At 33.8% G+C, this 24,025-nt stretch overlaps 1 long non-coding RNA gene across 2 annotated transcripts in view; it reads right to left on the minus strand.

The window, feature by feature from the left end:
• LOC143232249 (uncharacterized) overlaps positions 1–24,025 on the minus strand; it is a 108,338-nt gene that overhangs the window by 43,077 nt on the left and 41,236 nt on the right. For both annotated transcript variants that reach the window (XR_013017464.1, XR_013017465.1), the window contains exon 3: positions 19,485–19,622. This is a non-coding gene — a long non-coding RNA (uncharacterized LOC143232249). The remainder of the gene's footprint in view (positions 1–19,484; positions 19,623–24,025) is intronic.

Below are 24,025 nucleotides of genomic sequence, written 5' to 3' on the forward strand. Positions count from 1 at the left end.
CCTGCTACACATTCAGAATGTCCGTTATAAGGTCACATCAGTTTGAATAGAAATATTTTGTGTAATCTAGAATCCCATTTCATACTTACCAAATCTAAGGTTCTATTATATTTCGCGATAGATTGTTCATGTTGAGCAACATACTTTATAGTAACTGTTTACAATGCACTAAGCTTGTTTCTTTGTTAAATTTGCGCGCAGAACAATTCGAAGGCTACCTGAACTAGCGTGGCTAATTTAGAAGTGAGAGACTAGAGAAAACATCACCCACCGCCAACTTTTGCGCTACTGTAATTGAATAGAGAAGATAACTGTAACATAATAGCTCCTCTACAGCTGAGAGGACAAGCATATTTAGTAACTGGGCTCGAACATGTTCACCACTAGCACATCCGTGCCAATCTCAGTGTGTTGGGCAAAAATATCTGATATATTTTATCTAGCTTGTTTAAAAACTTGCTAAAATTGTCTGAACTATACAGAATTATTTAAAAAAACAATTATTAAAATTATTAAGATTCATTATTACTAGGTTAAACAGTTGGTTGTAATGGTAAGTTACACTGCACAACAAAGTTTTTGCTTCTTCAACACTGTTGGGTGTTCCTTATAGATTTTTGGCTGCTGATCACGAAAATCACATCCAAATTTGTCCATCACGTACCGTTTCATCAAAATTTTTAGTTTCACCAGGACAATTGCTACAATGGAAAAACGATATAAGGACAACTGGAATCCGTCAATGCTTTCTGACTACTGTTGGACACTACAACGTGATGCACCGGACATTGAATACAAACGAAAATCAGGAGCAAAACACTTTTAATTATGTTGAACTTAATATCGTATTAGAAACATAAACGCAATTAAATACGTTATTGCTGGTAAACAGTTAACTGTCTATTTCTCAGAGTTCCTACGTGATGAAGCAAATCCAAAACTATATTTGTGCATACCCAACAGGTACCTGTCACAATCAGCAGGAAGCAAAACTTTTCAAAAATATTGTTGTGCAGTGTTATCAACCATACTTTCTACAGTATATGGTAGTACAAATACAACTGACACTCGTCTATAAAAAAATAATTAATATTTACCAAACGGTCAATAGTCAAGTCGTTTTGATCGACCTTCATTTATAGATGATTTGTGCGAGTCATGTTGCCATGGGCTAAATGTTTAGCACCTATACATTTGTTGAATTTCCGGCTATTTGACAGTGCAATACCCCCAAGAGTAAATTTATGGCTAGAGGTATTGGTGGCATATAAGATAATTATATTTAAACAGTAATTAGTCTAGTCGGTATGAGATATATAAATTTCTATACAACAATGGTAGTCAAGCTACATTTGCGGAAGTGTCATTCTGATTTCGTACAATATCAACAATACAATAATGATGGTAAATAATCGTGAAAACGTGTTATTGCTATTGTTTTATGTAGCAAACAGCTTGTGTTGTAGCCTTAAAAGTACAACGCTTAGTTTGGTGCGGTAACCTTGAAAATTATATCAGAGTAGTAACCAATGTTTGAACGACACCTACATAACCTTAATGTAATATTACATAGTATGATATTGAATAACCTATTTGTACAGTTACCATCTTGGTTATTGCATGACATTTTCGACCTTTTAATAGATCAATTTTGTTTTTGTGAGATACCTCTAATATCTACAGTGGCTATGGTAAATGTATAATGAATACTTCCCTGAAAAAACAAATGAAAAACAGTTCTGGTTATAATATACAACATCTGAATGTAGTATGACTGGTAAACACCAATTTGTGAATGAATGAACTTTTACGTGATATCCTGATTATTGTACGATCATAGCGTGTGTGTTTCTTATAACAAAGCCACATCGGACTATCTGCTGTGTCCACCAAGGGAAATCGAACCCCGATTTTGGTGTTGTAAATCCGTAGTCTTACTGCTGTCCCAACAGAAGACATTATTGTATGATATCGAAAATGTCTGACATCATCTTAGTACTTTTCAAATTATTGTTAAGAACAAATGCTTTTCAGTAATGTTTGATAAGCTTCTTATGGTATTCTAGACTCTGGTTCTAAATGAATGATCATATCATAAGATATGAATTACAAACTCGAAATACAAATTAAAACTAAACCAACTTACTTCTTGTTGTATGTATTGTCATCTGATTGGTTAAGTTCTGAAATAACTACAAAGTGTGTTAGTTATTTCAAGGAGTGTATTTTCTGTGATAGCGATAATAACAAAGAAAGCAAGATTATAACTTATTAACCAACAGAACTAATGTGATACCTAATTATTACTTTTATCTCACTTTTATGTGATTTGTTTTTTTTTTTTTTTCGCGCAAAGTTACTCGAGGGCTATCTGCGCTAGCCGTCCCAAATTTAGCAGTGTAAGACTAGACGGAAGGCAGTTAGTCATCACCCCCAACTTTTGGGCTACTCTTTTACCAACGAATAGTGGGATTGACCGTAACATTATAACGCCCCCACGGCTAAAAGAGCGAACATGTTTGGTACGACGGGGATTCGAACCCGCGACCCTCGGATTACGAGTCGCACGCCTTAACCCAGTTCTCCATGCCGGGCCATTGTATGTGATATTTTAACTGTTACCTTGACTACGAGATTTAATATGTTTTGATTGACAGTATTTCCGTTCTAACTTTTGATGTTAAAAAGTCAACGCTTCTAGGCTGAGAATCACTTAGCTAAGGAGTCTTACCAGTTTGCAGTTCTGCATGTTCGCAGATCTCCAGGTGAGAAATTTCGAGAATCTCACATCAATCAGTTCGTAAAACATCCCTTGAAGAAGATGTTTGGGGCTTTTTTGGCTACTATGGCGTCGTAGGCTTACATATCGTAGAAGATATGATGCGAAGACCACACTATATCGAAGTTTTGCACAGAAGAGTCGTTCCAGAATAGAAAAAGAGATTTTCAGATGGATCTGGCAGTTTTCAGCAAGATCTGGCTCCGTGTCACACATCGAAACTTGTGAAGACTTCTATGACTACAACGCGAATAAAGGTGCTGGACTGGCCTGGAAACTCTCCGGACTTAAATCCTATTGAAAATCTTAGGACGATTTGTAAAGAAATACTTCGGGGAAAAGACTGTACTACGAAAGATAATTGAGGTGTGGTACCGCGATCCAATAATTAGTAAAGATTGCAGTCAACTCATGGACTCGATGCCAAAGTAGATTAATGATCTTGTGAAAAATAAAGGCGGTCATATCATGTATTAATTTGTGAGTAATTTTTGGATTCTCAGAAATAAAACGCAAAAAATTGAAAAATCGTAATTTTCCGTCTTGTTTCAATTAATTTGCACAAGGGTGTAAGAGCTTACTGCGATTATTCATTGAATACTGTAAGTTGTGTCACCATAATGTGTGATAAACACGATAGTACACTACCGTGTTTCCAAGAGTATCAATATTTTACTGAATACTGTAACCTGTGTTACCATAGTATGTGATAATATATACTCATCAAAACAAGAAACGCAAAAGGGATATTTTTGTTATTTTAAAGAGAAATATATGTAATAACGTTACAAGTTCAGAGTATGTGATGTTACACGTGTTAAGGCATTGATTGTCAGACCAAAATGACAATAAAAGTTGTGCACTTTGAAAACGAAGGAAAACATCGGAATTTTCGCCAAAACGCATGCGTGTCCAATAAATTTGTTTGAGAGATCTGCATGTTTTGCAAGTGCAACATGTGCAAAATCCCTATAAAAGTGACGGGTTCTCGGTTTCCATAGCTCAGTGTTAAGCCACCGACACGCAATACAGTTACGCCAAGACTGACTGAAGCACAACGCAACAACGCCATTGGTCGCTTGGAAGCAGGCGAATCTCGATCAGATGTTGCCAGAGCTGTGAATGTCCACCCAAGCACCATCACAAGGCTATGGAATCGTCACCAACACAACATCAACGTTCTTCCCTGGCCCTCCTGATCACCAGATTTAAACCCCATCGAACATCTTTGGGACGAGTTGGACCGACGTCTGCGACGGCGACAACCTCAACCGCAGACTCTACCTCAGCTTGCAGCAGCTTTGCAGGCTGAGTGGACAGCCATTCTACAGGATGTGATTCGTCATCTCATCGCTTCCATGGGCAGGAGATGCCAAGCAGTTATTGATGCTCACGAGGGGCATACCCGTTATTGACGTTGAGTGACGTTAAACTTCACCTAGTGAGCGTGGACTTCACCTTTGCAGACTTTGGATGTTCAGCAGTGAATGTGGAAAGTTTCACACATGTCATACAAAACTACCCGGAATAAACTTGTTAACAATTTGTCTCATATTTTGCCTTTTGCGTTTCTTTTTTTGAAGAGTATAGTACACCACCAAAGTTTTTAAGAGCACCAGTTGTCTACTGTAATTAGTAAACCGTCCGTTTAAGGCTATCTGTACTTTACTATAGTTATTAATCAAATACTTTTTAAAATACATTTCAAGTACCATACATTTTAAAAGGGCATATTATGTTTTCTGAAATTGTTCAACCATAATAAATAATAAAACGTATATAAGAATATCTCCCTCATATTTTTATTTCCAAGAAGAACATGTAAGTCTATTTCATCTCTTTACATCAACTTTTAAATTTATAGAAGTTTCATCAAATCAGTTTTTAACAACAGAAAATGAAAAAAAAAAATCCATCCAAAGAATTTTTCCTGCCTTGCTAGCACAGTACTGTATGCAGCTCGTGGTTCTGTTAAGTGGAGAAAAATGTCTGGACTGTCGCAATCAACATGGTTGATATTAAATAAATATATTGTGTATTTTCAAAACCAGATCCCATTTCCATTCACCAGAATACGTTTCCTTTTAACTAGACAATGTAATAAAAAAAATTGCAGAAAATTAAATTCTATTTTACAACTGCATATCTGATCGTTGGGCATGAATTCACTGACTGACTTAAGTTTAAATTAAAATGCAGACTGTGAACTTTTCAAGTACTGGTAACTTTGAATATGTGAGAAATAAGTTCTGACAAAAAGTGTTCTTTTTGCTTCACGAATACTCTCATAATTTAACAATTTAAAAATAGAGAACTTTTATAATCACTTACATGTGTTTTCACTCTGTGATACCGATTAAACACCACATTCTTATGTAAAAAAGTTCGAAAACTTTCTTAAAACTGGCGGAGTGACCTTGTTATTAGCGTCTTAAGGTTCTATCTAGCGATATAGTTCTGCAGCTTTGGGATGTTATAAAAGTCAGTCCCGATATTTGGTTAGGAGTAGCCGTGTAGGCAGATATTGCTGTTCGCTGATTATCATCCTTCTGGTCAGAAGCTTTAAATTAAAAATGGTTATGTCTGGACTTTGGTGACTCAGACGTGTTCGTTTGACCCACATGTCGTATTAATTACTGTTCAGGTGGTAAACACCCTATATCAATGATTTGTTTACAATCTACACAAAAACAATTAGAGAAGAGCAAACTTTGATACGAATTAAATGCGTTGTTGTGCTTTTATATAACACAATTCCGCCGTTTGATTCTAATAAATATCTAATCGAACTTCATGAAAAAAAAAACACATTTAAAAACCAGAAATGTGGCTAGTTATAAATACAAAACACAACTAGATTTAAAATAATTTTAATCATATTTGATATTTTACATGAAGACTGTTATTAATTATACAGTTTTCTTTGTTTGAACTCCTCTTTATACATATATAAAGTTGTATTTATATTTTACTTCAGGGTAATTCTGCTATTTTTTAAGGCTATACTACCAAAGCAGCAGCCTAAATTTCATCTTTTGTTCACGTCTAACGCCAGAGCTGCAACCTAACTTTCCACTTTCATTTATGTATAACACTAGAGTCACAATCTAACTTTCCACTTTCATTTATGCATAACACTAGAGTTACAATCTAACTTTCCACTTTCATTTATGTATAGCCTAAGATTCACAAACCAAGTTTCCACTCTTTTGTAAATGTATGCGCCAGAGTAGCGGTTTAAGTTTCAACATTTCTTCGTGTGTGGCGCTATAGTATTAGTTTTAGTTTCAACTTTTCTTCAAAGCATTGAGTTTGGTGGGTTGATTTTCTTTTGTAGGGTCCAGAGGTTAATGAGTTACTTTCTCGAAACAAAAACGAAAAAACAAACAAACTGTATTTAACCAAAACTTTTTCGTATGTAAAAAAACACATAAAAAATGAAAAGGGTCAGGGGTGTAAAAATGTGATAAACAGAACTAGAACTGATATGTTACTGCCCCTCCCTTGCCTGCGTGTCATACCCTGAAACTGAAAGATAAAGTACTTAACACGTATATAGTTTACGTTAAACTGGTTTCTGTTTATGAATGGTCAGAGCACGGGCAGAACAAGGACAAGTTAGTCCACTTATTTAGCACAACCAATTAACTTCACCACTGTAAATATTTGACCACTTTTACCGCTTCCTAACTTGTTTAAGAGATAGATTTATTTAATTATTTTTCCTAAAAGTGTTCACTGTGTATTTAATAAGTTTGGAAGCAAGGCTTTAAAGTTTTTAAAATTTGGGACTTTGCCAGAATATTTGTTATTCTGTCACATTCTACAAATGCAATCTGAAGATGACGGTTCCTTCGTTTTTTATTAGTTGTTCAGAGTTGGTTCGTGTTCACCACTTATTATTTTATAGCAATTATCAATCTGCTTAGTGTCGAAGCTTTCTTTCTATACATAAATAATTTACTCAAAGTAAGCAAAATCACCGTGTGACATTAAAAACCTAAAATTTAATTAGATATTACATATAGCAACCTTGTCACTCTGCAATACCTAATTTTAAAACATTCTCTACGTAAAACTGAAACAGAAAGAAGGTACTTATAAAGACTCTTGTATTCTCTTCCCTCCTCGTATTCAAAACATTCAGGGAAGAATTTTGAAATGTCGATAAAACGCATTTTCTGCATAGTAACATCACAGCTCTCAATCATTAACTTGTCGTTGTTTTTGCTTGTGACACGATCAATAGCCGATGAACGGAGACTGTAAGGTGTTATAGTCATGATCCCAGCTGTTCAAGATTTTCGCCCCTTCTCAGACGTCAATGGTTGGTACTTAATATATCTAAATGACACCCTTCTCGTTGACAGCCTCTGTTTACCCAACATGTTAAATACAATCATGTCAAAGAACAAGGGTAAATAATTTATACATGGGGAAAGCCCTAATGTAACATTGTGATAATTAGAAGCACCTCTTTCTGGCACGCAAACTTCGTGGATAGAAACCCGCGAGACCCATCCCGCTGGTCCTTCGTGTTTAACCAAAGAAACCATTTTACTCTTTATGTTACTTGAATGTGCAAGCTAAATATTACAAGTTAGTAAGATAATGGTGACGGTTTTGTGGTATTGATTAAACAAAGAAATACATGAACCATCAATCTGTTTGTAATGGGGTAGTTTCACTAAACCTGTCATTAAATTTCTCTAGCCCAGTCGTTTTATTAGATCTATGTGGTACATCATATCGTAGGTAGAAGTTCTATTTAAAACGTATAACTTATTCAAGTGCTAGAAATGTTTTATCTTTTAAATTATAATCTAATAAAAGAGCCCCTGAATGAATCTGCCGGTTCAGATGTACACATACACACACGCATATATATATGAATAAGCCACATTATACTTGATTCTGTGGATTACATTCCCAAAGTTAAAATCAAATGTTAGAATGAGACTTTTAACAGAGAACAAAATTTACATTATGGCAGGTATAGATATTAATGACTTTTATATCGGATCTGCACATCTGAATAAGCTTCAATAAGAGAGGGCCATCTTACTGTATAGATCAAATATGAGAACTGGAATAATATTTACATAGTGGTATTATACACAGTAAACATCATGTACGACTGAAAATGTTCTAAATATTATGCAGAGTATCAAAGTCGTAAAACAGCTTCTAGTTTTTGTTATATACATATAACGAAATATGAATGTTATATTAACTAAAAGTCATATAATGACTAAAAGTAATTGAAAGTAATTAAAAGCAATAACTTCATCGTAAAATACAACAATAAATTTCACGTGAAATACGACAAATTTCAACCTAAGTAAATTACTCGTCATTATAAAAATATTAACTTTTATTTAAAACGTCACCCAAGAATTTTGAAATTTGTGATTTTTTTTCTGTTGTGAAATTCTATTCCATGATTTCTATACTACGCTTTGTAACGTGGTCCGACAATGTGTGATTGGTAGGTAATTTAACAGGTGTACCTGTGTTCTGATTGGATGGGCGACAGGAATACCCGATGATTATAAATATCTGTTATAAATGACAAACGGTTTGCTGCAGGATCAATGAAAATAAAATAGAAACAAATTTTAAAAATATATAACTTTGGACGACAGCCTCTCCGCCTCTAAGGCGGACGAAGCAATGACGAGCAAGCGTAAACGGCCCTGAATAGTAATTCTTGGAAGTCTGCATGGGGGTCGTCTATCCTGAGCCTTATGTGTCACGTGCCCCTGGGGAGACATTAGCACCAGTCAGGACACAAGACATAAGTTCATGATGGGCTAGAACCATCTGTCAGAACACGGTAGGATGAAAGAGGGGAGGAAGTTGTTGCCATGTGCCCCACACCTGCACACTCCTAAATACTGGTACAGCTGCAATTCTGCCTCTTCCTACCCCTTCATCTTACCCCTTTTCTTCGCTGGAACTGCCGATCATTTTATTTAAAATGGAATACGGAGTAAAGAAATTTGTTGGTTTATAAAATTCTTGGCTACAATATGACATTAATTTTTCGAGTAAAGCGCTTTGTTTCCAATGGTATGTTGGTTTATAAAATTCTTGGTTACAATATTACATTACATTTTTCGAGTAAAGCGCTTTGTTTCTAAAGATATGTTGGTTTATAAAATTCTTGGTTACAATATTACATTACATTTTTCGAGTAAAGCGCTTCGTTTCTAAAGGTATGTTGGTTTATAAAATTCTTGGTTACAATATTACATTACATTTTTCGAGTAAAGCGCTTCGTTTCTAAAGGTATGTTGGTTTATAAAATTCTTGGTTACAATATTACATTATATTTTTCTAGTAAAACGTTTCGTTTCTAAAAGTATGGCATCACCACAGAAAATATGTGGAATATAATACATTCATATTGTATCCAATTAAATAATCTTATTTCAGACAAAACACTTTACTGAGAATAAATCTAATATTTCGATGAAAAACTGTTTCAATAGCTTAATGTGTTCAACAATTACCTGTGTAATTATTAAAAATAGTGTTCATTATATATATCCCATTGTCATCGTGCTTATTCAAACGCATCCTAGAACAGCTTTCACGATAAGACTATAAATGTTGTATTAATTATATATCATTAGCACTGCTATAGCTATACATAGTGTTTCAAGGAGCTGTCGGCAGGTTTTATTATTGTTTTTGAAATTAGTTGGAGAATGTGACGGAGTAATATAATATTGTATGAAAAAGCAACATAACATCTTATAACCGTCTTCTAAGCAATATTGCATCTTCTAAACAAACTACACAATAGAATAATGAGTGATGTAAGATACTCACTATTCTTTTTCTTAACACTAAATATTGTTGCGTTAACTAACATAATTTTTATGTGTGTATATGTTTAGTAACGATTTGCATGTATAAATGTGTAACATTTACAATAAATCAACCTCCTTTGTTTCTTAATAGTGAGCAAGTTTATTGTTTCTATATCGTACGGTGAAACTTTACCCGTGATTTTTACCTCTTGTGCATAAGTCGAATGGTAACGTTTTGTATCATAAGTTTTATATCAATATAATACCAAAATCCATTTTGGAGTGCAAATCACGTGGTTTTATAGCCTAAAGGTTTACACATTAGTAACTTAGTGTTGGGTGCAGTTACTTTTGATTCATTTTATTAACTTATTCTCAAGTTATTCGTTGAAATTAATTTTATTAATGTTTTATATCATTTATCAAACATTGATTATGAATGAAATCTATACATACAGTTTTATAACATAAAATTTATTTATAAAATACATAAGTTAATACAAAAGCCAAATGACCTGAAAATCTCTTTTACGCATTTCTGAAATTTTTACTCAAGACTCTTATTATTATTGTTTGAGTGTGTGTGGTTTTTATAGGAAAGCCACATCGGGCTATCCACTTTGTCCACCGAGGGGAATCGAACCCCTGCATTTGGCGTTGTAAATCCGTAGACTTACCGCTGTCCCAGGGAGGACCTTGTTATTATTGAGGTTAAAAAGTCCATTTATATTTTAATACTTAAATTAAATTCTAAAGGTCAAATCCTTTCCTAAAAGGTACCCCTCTTTGAGCGAGTCTTAATTGTCTATTTATATACAATATAAAAAGGGAAATACGAATTCCGCGAGGAATACGACAATAGTGAATGTTCTGTATGAAAAACAATTATACAGAAAAATCTGAATTTAAGAGTTAATCAATATTTGTCTTAGTTGCCATGTACAATAATAATAAAAGGTTCTCCCGTTTCCTCGACTGTTATGCTATGTAGCTTTACAATAGGATTGATAATGTAACCTGAGGCAATCAATTTTGCAATGCTTAACATTTATTAGGCACGAGATGTCAATCGTAACTATTTGCTTGAAAACAGTATTTTCCTGAAACTTTTAAGCACTCTTTTGAATTTAAACATAAACTTGTTTCCAATCAAATAGTCTTACCTAACCTGAAGAACTGATAGCGCCATCTAATAAATTCTATAAAACTTTCGCTATTTTTAGTGTGCAAAATTACACTGTAATCGATTAATGTTTCTTAAAAAAAAGATAAACAAAAAAAAACTTTTAAAACCTGTCTTTAATCTTTGAACTTATCTATTTGTTACTCTAATGTTCAACTTAATGTAAATCGTTTAAGTGTCGAACACGATAAACCAATAATGATTTGAAGTAAGGTGTTAGTACAGAACAGATCGGTGGGTTCTTGAGCAGTGACAACTAGAACTCATTTCATGTCTAACACTCTAATGAGTGTGAATTAGGTCAATAACAAGAAACAGAAAATTAAAATCAACTAACATGAGAAGATAACGTCCATGGTGTGTTTCCTGCTTATCCTTGTAAGTCGCCATAGTTACGTGTGTGTGTGTGCGCACACTCATAGTTCATTTGTTACAAAGTCTATCACACTGAACATAACGCAACGTAGAGTGTTAATAAAGCCTTGTCTTCTATCTTAAATAAATACAAAGCTCGTTTATACTTTATAACTGTTTTAATTAATACTTGAATCACTGAATTTGTGTGACTTTTGTAGAGAACTGAAACTATTGCATAAAATATTATGAACTTTGTAAAAGGTCCCCCCAAAAACAACAACACAGAACCATGAGTTGAGTTTTCTAAGAAGTACCAGCACCGATAATGTATGTTGCTTATTCGACAATGAAAAGATAATAATTGAGAAGGCTTTTTGAATAAGATATGAATTTGCAGGATAAGCGATTAATTTCACCATTTATTAATATTGCTTAAAATTAGAAACTAGCATTAACTTCCTATTAAAGCGAGCTCTATACTTAGAGTGAAACTAAAAATCAAGTTGACAAATAGTATGGTTAATTAAATCTTGGCTAAGGTTTCCTTTAAAAAGTGGTTTTGATAATACATATCTTTAACTGATCCTTGCTAGAAAAGATAATATAGTGCGTTTATTAATTGAGAGATGTATCTAATAATTTTAAAGTAATTTTATTGTAAAAAAATAACACAAGTGTATTATTTATGGAGTAAACTTACGTTGCCTGTTTAGAAATATTGACACAAACTTTTGAGACAGAGGCGATGCCACTGTGTATTTGTTTGTTTCACTTGATGATGTAAATGTCTTTCGTGTACCATAGTGGATATATTGTTGACACACTGTTTATCCAAGCATGATATTATTGACTCATATTCTGCCAGAGAAAACATATTTTTACACATTGTTCCGAAAAATAGAATTCGCCTACCTATTACCAATAACATTTGATGCAATCAAGCTACATGCATGTGTCAGAATTATGTAATCTGTTAAATAATCTAGTTTTAACACAAACTTTTCGAGAAGGAGATGTGCTGTTGTTGTGATTTTAGACGAAAAGAAGGTATTTCAGATACGTGGTTTATTTAATTAAAGCATAATATTAACACTCCTACGAAAAGACGTTTCTAGTCCTGATTTCTCCCAGCCCTTTCCCTGGCTGTGGTTTCGCTAGATAGTAGATAAGGACAGTGGGAATCTCGTTAATCCATTCATTAATAGATTTAAATGGCAATTTCATTTAAATACAAAATTATTAGCCTAATATTAATAACCTTTCAAGTTGCTCTGGGGCTTATTAGGCCCCACTTTTCGTAGGAGTGTTAACATTTTATTTTATCCAAGTGAATAACTGTTGACATACTGAAAAACAATATTGTTGAAACGTTCTTCGAAACGGAAACTGTATCCTTTGTTTGTTGTGCACCAAAGATACGCAGTTTCCGAATGATTATATCCTTCAGTTGTTGTAAAGCAGTCAAAAGACAAGATATTCTTTGAAAAATTGTTAATCGGAGAAGATAATTTTGATACTGACACTTCTGATATACTTCTATCAGAGAGGATATCCTTGAAACACTGCTAATGAAGTAACATTTGTAATCCGTTCTCTGCCTGAGGGAGGTTATTTTCACACATTGTTTTACGAGAAGGTGGTGATCACGTTTCGTTCACTTCGGTAAGACGTTTAATGCATTTCTAAGAAACGAAGCAATTTTGTCGTTTCGTATTTTGAACATGTGTCCGACTCAGTCATACACGTATTTTAAGCTCCGTTTATTTATTTTAGACCAGAACGTATAAAATAATATCTATTTTTTTCAATAAACCGTACATATGCTTATTGAGGGTTTTTCTCTTTTTTTACCACAGAAAGACTGGACGTTGAATTCATTGATTACTGTCTCACCAACAGTTTGCCCACTAAAACACCAGGACAGGTAAAATATAATTGAGTTAAACTTTAAACTTCTTTGTTGGTTTGCTTAAAACATATACTTGCTCAGTAAGGTTTTCTCCTTGCCTCGAAAAACCAGTGACACAACGGGTACGTCTGCGGATTTCAACGCTAGAAGCTGGGTTTAGATACCTCTGGTGGGCATTTCCGGATCAAGACGATTGTAGGGCCTAGGCATCCTCTGTTCCTAGGCTCTACCAGCAGTTTATAAATTAAACCAAAATGTAAATAAATTATAAATATATAAGTTAAAAATTCTGATTTGAAATTTCGTAGTCCCTAGGCACTGTATCTGTTGTGTCTAATAAATTATCCGGCACAGGTGGCGGGCAGAATATAGATAGCCCATCGTGTAGCTTTGTGTTTAACTACAAACAAACAACTTACACGACGAAGATTGGATTTGAAGCGTTCTAGGGTTTATTCTTCTAAACTGACAAGGTTTAGTGATCTAACACGTATGAAACGGCTACATAATGAACTGTCTTTGCCCACTGTGACTATCGAAACTCGGTTTTTGGCATTACAGACTTTCAGACGCGCCTCCGTGCCGTATATATTTATGTACAATGTGAAAACAGACCTCTTTTAGTATTATTTTGTCATGAAAAAAGAAAACACATATGAAAACAATACTTCCGCTCTACAAGTTAGGTCTTCGTGGTTTTTGTGTTACAAATCTGTAGTACCAGTTTCGTATATATCCATACACAGGTTAAAAATATTAACATATAAACCCTTCTTAGACCAGTTAAAAGTAAGAGAAGTTTCGTCCCAAATAAATTAACAGTTTCGAACTACTCGTCTTTACGAAGTTAAATAAAACTGTCAAGCGACAATAGTAAAATTTAACTAAACACAGCTCTCCACAACGTGATTTGGGTGGTCAACCACCCGTCTTTGTGCACATCAACACGTGTACATTTCCTGGTATTCGTTTCCTTTTGATCGTTGTCGTTGTGAGAATTCTTTAGTACAAAATGACGTCATCTATCACGGAGGAAGTTCACCATTACGCTCATTTCATCCCGTGCACCATGGCACGAGCTAGAGCACGTCGCCGGTTCGACCGAGGAGCCATGGCTGCAGCTTGTACTAATAATACGTTAAAATGTGTTAACAATGTGGTCAGGTACAGGTTGTTTTTGGCTCTCGCGGCAGTCATAACAACTTAGCCTGTTAGTGTTCTACATAACACAAAACCATCACCAAGCAACGCTGACTTTAAGACAATATTCTTACAGTTGCTGATTCCAAAGTAGGGTGAAGTACGGAGAAGTCGTTTAGCTAAGTGCCAACTACAGTTAGTCAAAGCCTATTTTGCTTACCAAATTGCTTCGAAAAGGCGCGAAACAGCACGTTTTCTACACGCGCGATACCCCGAGCGTAGCGTGTATTGCTGCTCACGCGGAACGAGTGTGTCGTCATGCCGGCTAGTCTTACACCCATGTCCGAAAGAATACGACGTGTTACGCTGGCATGATTTCTTTGTACATACTTCAGTAAAGCCTTTAAGGCCATTCACGTAACAAAACCATTTTGTTTTTCTCGTAAACTCCTGACATCACCATAATCTCACACATTATAATGGAATACTTCCTTGACACAATTTTCACACATTTGGATATCTTTAAAGATAACAATCTAAGAAGGAATAAAACACAGGTAAGAAACATAAAGCTGACATTACACAGAAGAAAAATTCTATATTAACGTCTAGAGTTTGACTGTATTAAATTAAGCCTCAATAACTTATCTCTCAGAGAAGATAAATTAAACATTCACACAAAACGTAAGCAAAAAATTTGAAATGAGAATACCTAGTAGTGATAACTGGTAAATGTTTTACGCTAACGTAAATTGTTTTTATTTTGTATGTTCGGGGCGTTATAATGTGACGGTCAATCCCAGTATTCGTTGGTAAAAGAGTAGCCCAAGAGTTGGCGGTGGTTGGTGATGACTAGCTGCCTTCCCTCTAGTCTTACATTGCTCAATCAGGGACGGCTAGCACAGATAGCCCTCGAGTAGCTTTGTGCGAAATTCAAAAAACAAAAGATCAAACCTTTTATTTTCAAGTACGTCATTTTAAAACTTAGTCAGTACAATAAAAATAATTTTTATTGTGGTGAGACAGCTAGTATGCTAAATTAAGAAGTAAATAAAAAACTGTTTAGAGAGCCGGTTAAGAAGCCAGAAAAATAAATGTTTTACTTTATTGCGTTAGCTCGTAAGTCAAAAGAAAAAAAATGTCTCTTGATGAAGCATGGGTACACCAAAATATCATCTTTCTTAGCAAACCAGTTGATGTGAAAACAAAAGACCCAGCATGGCCAGGTGAGGTGGTTAAGGCACTCGACTCGTAATCCGAGGGTCGCGGGTTTGAATCCCCGTCACACGAAACATGCTCACCCTTTCAGCCGTGAGGGTATTTTAATGTGACGGTCAATCCCATTATTCGTTGGTAAAAGAACAGCCCAAGAGTTGGCGGTGGGTGGTGATGACTAGCTAGCTGCTTTCCCTCTAGTTTTACACTGACTGCTAAATGTAGCTTTGTGCGAAATTGAAAAACAAATAATACGAAAAAATAAGAATGTATTTCTTAAAGAATCTGTTAGTAAATAAAAAGTTATTTTTCCTTATTGAGTTGGTTAGTTCACCAAAAAAAACAAACAAACATATATTTGATGAATTTATAATATAGAAACGCGAAAGTATTTTCTCTTAGTGATTCAATTATAATTTAAAACATATCAACCTGCACCGTAGTGAGTGTTAAGTATTATGATTTATCACGGACGATTCTCCTGGGCCTGGCATGGCCAAGCGCGTAAGGCGTGCGACTCGTAATTCGCGGGTTCGCGCCCGCGTCGCGCTAAATATACTCGCCCTCTCAGTCGTGGGGGTGTATAATGTGACGGTCAATCCCACTATTCGTTGGTAAAAGAGTAGCCCAAGAGTTGGTGGTGGGTGGTGATGACTAGCTGCCTTCCCTCTAGTCTTACACTGCTAAATTAGGGACGGCTAGCACAGATAGCTCTCGAGTAGCTTTGTGCGAAATTCCAAACAAACAAACAAACAAACGATTCTCCTATTTATTATGTTACGTACGTTACGTTACGTATTTAGATTTGAAATAGTCAGAAATTTTAATTCTAATTTAGGTATTAATTGAATGTTAATGTGTATCAAATTTATGATATTTGCCAACAAGATTTATACAGTTTTCTTTCTTAACACAAATATATTTTAATATACAAACAATAATACAATTTATAATAACGGCTATTACAAATAGTTATTAGAAATTATTATTTATATACAACAATGTTACAAACTCATAAACAATATTCAGTTTATTTGGTCTGCAACTGAATATTTTATCGATGGTCCAAGTCCACAAGGCGCAAATTACTTTTATGTTGATACATAGATATACTTGACGGGAATGCTAGCTAGTTCTATTCTTCACACGTGAGTTTTTTCTTTTGAAGTTATGCGATAGCTTCGTAGAAATACTAACGTCCGAAGTTAATTCTCTGAAGTTGAATGGTACGTAATGTTCGAAATTTATAAACGTTCCTGGTCAAATATCTGTAGTTTTCCGATTAATAAGCGTTTATCACAATTATAGCTTCCGAAACTCATTGTATACCGACTGTAAATACCAAACAATTTTCTATAACTGTCTCTTGGCGCGTCGATTTGTAAAATTTTAGGCGAGGTTCTAGAAAGTTGAATTGGCAGCAATACTGGCAACCACTAGTATTTTAATACATCGTATGTTGTTGATTCTTACTCTCAATAATCTTCTACAAATTTAGAGAACAGGCGGGACTTGCACAATGTACATTTAACAATATATGTAACGTAACATGCATTAAACAGAAACAAATGTAGATATTAAAATAAATGTAAATCCGTTACATGAATCAATACACACACACACAAAAATTCTCTTAGTAAGGCTAACAAGCAACCTTGTTTCTACTGTAGTGAATCTTTTCCTATACCAGAAGTGGAACTTGTATCTTAATGAGTCAGTTAGTGCCTCAGAAAGTGAACATATTTCTTGAAGAGTCTGGTGGTACACATAAAATATAAAACTAATTCATTGTGGGTCTGTTAATACACATGAAAGATAAAGTTCATTTATTGTGGATCTGTTAATACACATAGAAGATGATGTTATTTGTTAATGAGGTTATTTGATAGTACGTTTGAAGTTATTAGTTAATAAGCTAATTATTACACTTAAACGTGTAATTGGTTGTTAATGAATTAAGTATTATGCCTAAAGATATAATTATTCGTTAATGAGTTAGTTATTATAATTACACTTAAAGTTTGAAGTTATTTGTTAATTATTAATTATTACACCGAGAGATGTAGTCATTCGACAATAAGTTTGAAGTTATTAGTTAATGAGTTAGTTATTACACTTATAGACGTAGCTATTTGATCATACGTTTGAAGTTATTAGTTAATAAGTTACTTATTACACCTAAAGATGTAATTATTTGTTAATGAGATAATTATCACACCTAAAGGCGAAATCGTTTATTTATGGGCCAGTTAGTGCACGAAAATAAGAAATTGTCTCTTAATTAGTCACAAAAAATATTTAATTTTTTATTGTGTAAACCATGTAGACCTAAGAAGTAATTTTGAATACACCTGTTATCAGTGTTTTTTGACGAAGCATAGGATTTTTTGTTTTTTTATAATGTATATATAAGTATGCATTAAAACGCGCTTCACGTGCTAAATGGTAAATCTGAGAGAACATCATCCATAGCGAGATGTGATGGGCCACTTTTTCTGCTGAGATTTGTTTTAAACATCGGTCTGCTGATCTAGGCCAAAAGCACAGCCTCCAGGATCGCTGTTCATTGTCCTAAAATCTCTGTTATCAGTTGTATACCCTCACTTCAGGCGTACCTTTTGCTTCATAACTATATGTTATGCCTTCCACGATCTTACAAAACTTCATTTCATTTTCTATCCCTTCAAAGCTGTATTCATATTTATGTGTATAATTTAAACGAAATTGGAATACATTAACGCTGCGAACGAAATGAGAAAGCACCTAATGATATCCCGTTTAGGTGAAAGAAACAACAACAAGAAATCAATAAAGTGCTCGCCTAAACTGTGATTCTATTGTTGTTATACTTCAAACCAGTCTTCCGTGGGATGAGATGCGCTGAACTTAGTTGTTTATACGTGATGTTGGGTAATAGACACCGAGAGTTCTTTTATCAAAAGCACCTTAATACTTCAGTAGATTACAATATACAAGTGTTTAAAAAAATTTCTGAACATTGAGGCAAATAATGCAATTACATCAAGATAAAGGCAACTGCAGTTGCTTTTGAATTTACCAATGTAGAATTCATAAAACCATAATAGTAAATTGCAGGCTCAAAGTTTAAAAAATTATAGTAAATTGGATATCGATTCTCTACTGGTTTTAAAACGTTATTTACAGATAAAGCTATAATTTTCACATGGTATTTTAACCATCTTTTTACACACAAACACAAATATGTTTTCCATTCAGAAAAAAAAAAAGACTGTATATGCTCAAGAATTTGTGTTAATATATCAATTATGTATAAATAATTATTCATTATAAATATAGTAATTATTATATAAATAAATGTAAATAGAAAACACTATATTTTTAACATAAAGAGATAGATCAATATATTACTTAAGAAAAATAGACAGATGAAAAGATGGCTAAACAAATTACACAAAGTAAAATCAGATAGAGAAACAAACATATACAGATCGGTAGACAAATAACTTAGTAAATACTCAGAGGCATCCAGATGTACAAATACAGAGACACATATAGCTATTCAGATACGGAGATGCATGGATACATTTGACTCTACAGATATAGAAACACGGAGATATATAGATACAAGTAACTATACAGAAGTAGAGATACGGAGATAATAGATACATGTAATTACACAGAAGGAGAGATACAAATGTACAAATATGGATATACATATAGTTATACAATTACGGAGATACATATAGCTATAGAGATATTAAGAGATATATGGATAAATAAGCATAAATACAAGTTAACTTACAGATAAGTTGTTATGCAGATAAAAAATGGAAGAAAAAAATATTGTACAGCACCTTTATAGATAATAAAAATAAACAAACAGATAGCCACAATGTGCACAACAGATAAACACAGAGACAAACAGATAGATGGATAGTCATATAAAGATATAAGCAGAGAAATAAGTATCTTGATAGGTAAAGGTATATATAACTTAAAAGTTGCTGCTAAATATGTTTGAGACACGTGCTGTAATTGATTGAACTCACAGAACCAATGTTATATATTTTAATAACTTGTTACCGTACTCTCCTTACTTACTTTGTTCTCAGATCGTGTTTCTCTGCGAATAACTGGAATCGTATTCATAGAGACTGGGACGAAATAGACAATATTCCAGATTTACTGCGAAATGTAAAATCTTGCTGCACTCGTTTCGGTTTATGTCCTTAGTCTGAACTGGTAAAAAGAGAAGGTAAATCCACACATGAAGCAACTACTACAAAGTTCCTTCTTTAATGAAAGTCTGGTAATAAGACATTAACACAACAGTATAATGTTGCATTACCGTATTAGATATGTATACGAAACTTGTGTTAATACAGTAATGTATAGCTTGCAAACAGTGGTACTGTTTTCTTAATTTCACAAGGAGGTCGTTTCTAAAAGTGGACAAGAAACATATGTTGTAGATAACTGCGTTTATACTTCTGAAAATGTAATCAATCTATGACTTATTCAACTAAGTAAAGTCGTGTGTTTTCCATTGATGAACCACAATATTCATGAATTACCCCATAAAATTAAAGATACAGTATTCTAACACCTTTTGTTCTAAAGAGGTGTAATTTGTGAGTACTATTAAGAACTGGTTGACCATAAGTAATGTTTAGGAGTTTCTGTAATTTTTATACCGAACAGAATTAACTAATATATATGTTTGAGAAATAGCTGTAGTAAGTAACTTATCTCTAAGATTTTGAATACGTCACCATTACCCAGCAATATATCTGTTTTGTATCCAATCGTACGTTGAAGTACTTTCAGAAACATTCCAATGTTGTGGACTGGAATATTAATATATATGTGTGTATTTATGCATGTATATTTATATATGTTTGTCAGTGATAAACATGAAGACAAAGATATGTAACAGAGTGACAACTGAAATAATACAGCATTGTAAGCTGGAGTGCGCGCAGTATAGTAGATACTTATCTTAATGACGTACACGTAAGTAGTTGAGAAACTGATAATATACTGGAGAACCAACAACTTAGCTTGATATGTCGTTGAGTACCCATACAGACCTATATTGTAGTGATATTGAATCGATATGTGCTATAATACACAAATTATTGTATGTCATAGGACGATGTATACATGTTTAAATGAATACCATAATGACACACACGGGTAAACAACTAGCTATTTTCTGGAATACACACTTTAGTATGTACGATAGAGATACAACGTCGATCGCCGTGAACTTAAAGAAATGTATTACAATACTCAAAAGCAAAGCGCGAGGAAATACCCACGTTCACCAATTGGTCTTTAACTAGATTTTATTTAAAATATACAAAGGTGTCTTAAAATGTTGAATGCTATTGGTATTACAGGCTAGGAATTTTCTGACAGAACATGTTTTCTGACCGATTAGGACCAACACATTTATCTTCATTAATAACTTTTCACAAATAACGCTGATATACATTATACATTAATAAAGGACATTTGTTAAACATTATCCATTTCTACAATATTTGTTACATTTGACAAAATGTACTGAGAACCAGGAAAAGATTCATCGCCGTTTAGTGAGATTAACAAATATTTTAATGCGAGTAAGGTGTTGGTAGTCAGAAACTGGCTTGGTGAGATTAACAAATGGCTTAATGTGAGTCAGATTTAGGAAATAAGAAATTGGCTTGGTAAGATTAAAAAATAACTTGATGTGAGTCAGATTTAGCTAGTCAGAAACTGGGTTGGTGAGATTAAAAAATATTTTGATGTAAGTCAGACTTAGGTAGTCAGAAACTGGCATGGTGAAATTAACAAATAACTTAATGCGAATAACGTTTAGGTAGTCACAAACTGGCTCAATGAGATTAACAAATGGTTTAATGCAAGCTAGATTTAGGTAGTCAGAAACTGGATTGATGAGATTAACAAATGGCTTAATGCGAGCTAGATTTATGTAGTCAAAAACTGGATTGATGAGATTCATAATGAGGATTTTATTCCTACTTTGATAACTTATGTAGAGCTTGGTTTAATGAGACAAGCGTCAAGATTTGGTAGTTTCAGAATAATGTACAGTTATTTGCAAAAAAAAATAGTTATTCAGATTCTTTAGTAGTCAATATTACATTATTCACATAAAAATAATTCTTTAGTTGCATTTTGAGTTGGGTATTAACAACCAATTACTAAATATAACAATTACCCCAATGTGGCTTTGCGCTAAAACATACATTCACTTAATTACTAGTATGAGTTGTTTACAACGATTGGCCTAATTTATTGGAATTTTTATTATTTTTAACTTATTTCGTGATGAAATGAACGAAACACAAAAGTATTTGGTCGCTTTTATTAGGCATTTTAACACTTTTGTAATTTTTATTTCTTATTACTTCTGTACGTATATTTGGCACTATTTTGATACATTTCTTACACAATGAGGCAGAATATTCTCCTTTTTTCCTGTAATGTCTTCAACCTGTCCTTGTTTTTCTGTAGACTTTACTTTTACCGTTCCATACGTCTTTAGCGTGTTTAAGCTAGGTAACTGAGTTGGTTTTCATCTTAGGAAACTTCTTGTGACCATCTAAGTAAAAACAGTTCAATTTGTATTTCATACGTAAACAAAACTAATCAGAGTTGCTGACTTAATAACATGATGTTTTTCAAACTCCGACGGTCTCTCTTTCCCCCCCCCCCTGAGAAATAAACAACTTTCTCGCAACTCCGTCACGAAATACTTGATTGCACATCCAATACTCATGACACTCTCATCTGTTTTGTTTTTATTCTTTTGTTTTTTGTCTCTCTCGGAATAAGATGGTTAACTTTGTATCTGTCACTTCTGGTCTATCAGGTATGCTTTTTTGTTTATAAATCATTGTCTGAAACTTCTTTGAGATGTATGCTGGACAGTGGAATTAACAAACTTCAAAGTTTTAGTAGTTCTGGACTCTCTTTATGATGATAACACAGTATGGACTCCCTAGGAGCAGCAGACACTTCCTTTTATTAGACATATCAGTGCACTCTTTTTTTTAAACTGGTCAGTTAAAGATTTTTTAACACCGTTTAGTTAATTATTTTTACAATCTAAATACATTTAACAGCTTCATTCCTTAGCGATTAAGTTATTTCTATTGAGAAAACATGTTCTTTCTGTTTGAATTGGAAATTCGATTACAGAGACCAAATACTTTTGTGGTCCTTTTTTTAAACAATTTTTTACAAGAATTCGTAATCCATTATTACCATATCAAACTTTTAAGTCATAAAGTGAGATATTGAGTTACTTACGAATTGTTGAATCAATAAACTCCTGTTCAAAGATGGACAAACGTGACATTGTGGTTAGATGTCGGGCTGCATGTGGATCGAAAGGTCCTAAGTTCAAGACGTGATGCTGCCGATCATAATCCGTACTTTCAGCTGATGATGCATTATAAAAGTAACAGCCAATTCCTTCAATCGGTTATTCAAAGAATTGGTCAAAGCCCTTGTCTCGGCGGATAGTGACGGCTGGTTTCTTTTCCTCTGGTCAGCAGTTCCAAACTAGGTACGGATGTAATTGAAGCCTAGGGGTTCTGACCTGACAGTTTAGCCTAAATGCTAAGTGCCATTAACGTTTTGAAAATTCATGTAATTATTGTAATGTTAATCTACATGTTATAACAAAAGAAAATATACGTATTAAACACTTGACCATATACGTTCATAAGCAACAGTGTGGCGATCTTGTGACATAGATATGTGAAACTTAATAGTCATGGTCTAGTTAGGGAGCCTTGAATTGTTTTAATCATGCTTTGCTGGTATATACGTGTATGAGAAATTTGGTATATATTAGTCCCAAACTCTGGGAATCTAGTATAGTTTGTAGTCATTATTTAGTACACGAACCTTGAATACTTAGTTGCCAACATTTGACAATAGTATCCACATGAGACAAAATACCTATCATTTTGAAATATTCTCTTTAGACTCTCCCTTTCATAATTTCGATACAGATCTTGAAGATCTGTTATTCATAACTTAAAGCTATGAACCTTAGAAATTCTGTATTCATTATCTAATGATATAATATTTTGACACTTAATATTTCTAATTTAGTGATACATAAACATTAATAGGAAGATGATTTTTATAATATATTGGTAATGACCTCGAATATAAATACTTAAAAGCCATTATGGTCATAGTTTATAGCGTCGTGAATGTTATGTACAAGTGGTATCTATCGTATACAGTAAGTTATATTAAAAGTTTTGACCCTCTCCACTGTTTGACACAAACTTTTCTCTAGAAATGGTCCTGGCTGTGCTGTTTGACACAAACTTTTCTCTAGAAATAGTCCTGATTGTGCTATTTGATACAAACTTTTCTCTGGAAATGGTCCTGGCTGTGCTGTTTGATGCAAACTTTTCTCTAGAAATGGTCCTGACTGTGCTGTTTGATACAAACTATTCTCTAGAAATGGTCCTGACTGTGCTATTTGATACAAACTATTCTCTAGAAATGGTCCTGACTGTGCTGTTTGATACAAACTATTCTCTAGAAATGGTCCTGACTGTGCTGTTTGAGACAAACTTTTCTTTAGAAATGGTCCTGATTGTCGT

The sequence above is a fragment of the Tachypleus tridentatus genome, chromosome 11 (assembly GCF_004210375.1).
Source record: "Tachypleus tridentatus isolate NWPU-2018 chromosome 11, ASM421037v1, whole genome shotgun sequence".
Lineage (NCBI taxonomy): Eukaryota > Metazoa > Arthropoda > Merostomata > Xiphosura > Limulidae > Tachypleus > Tachypleus tridentatus.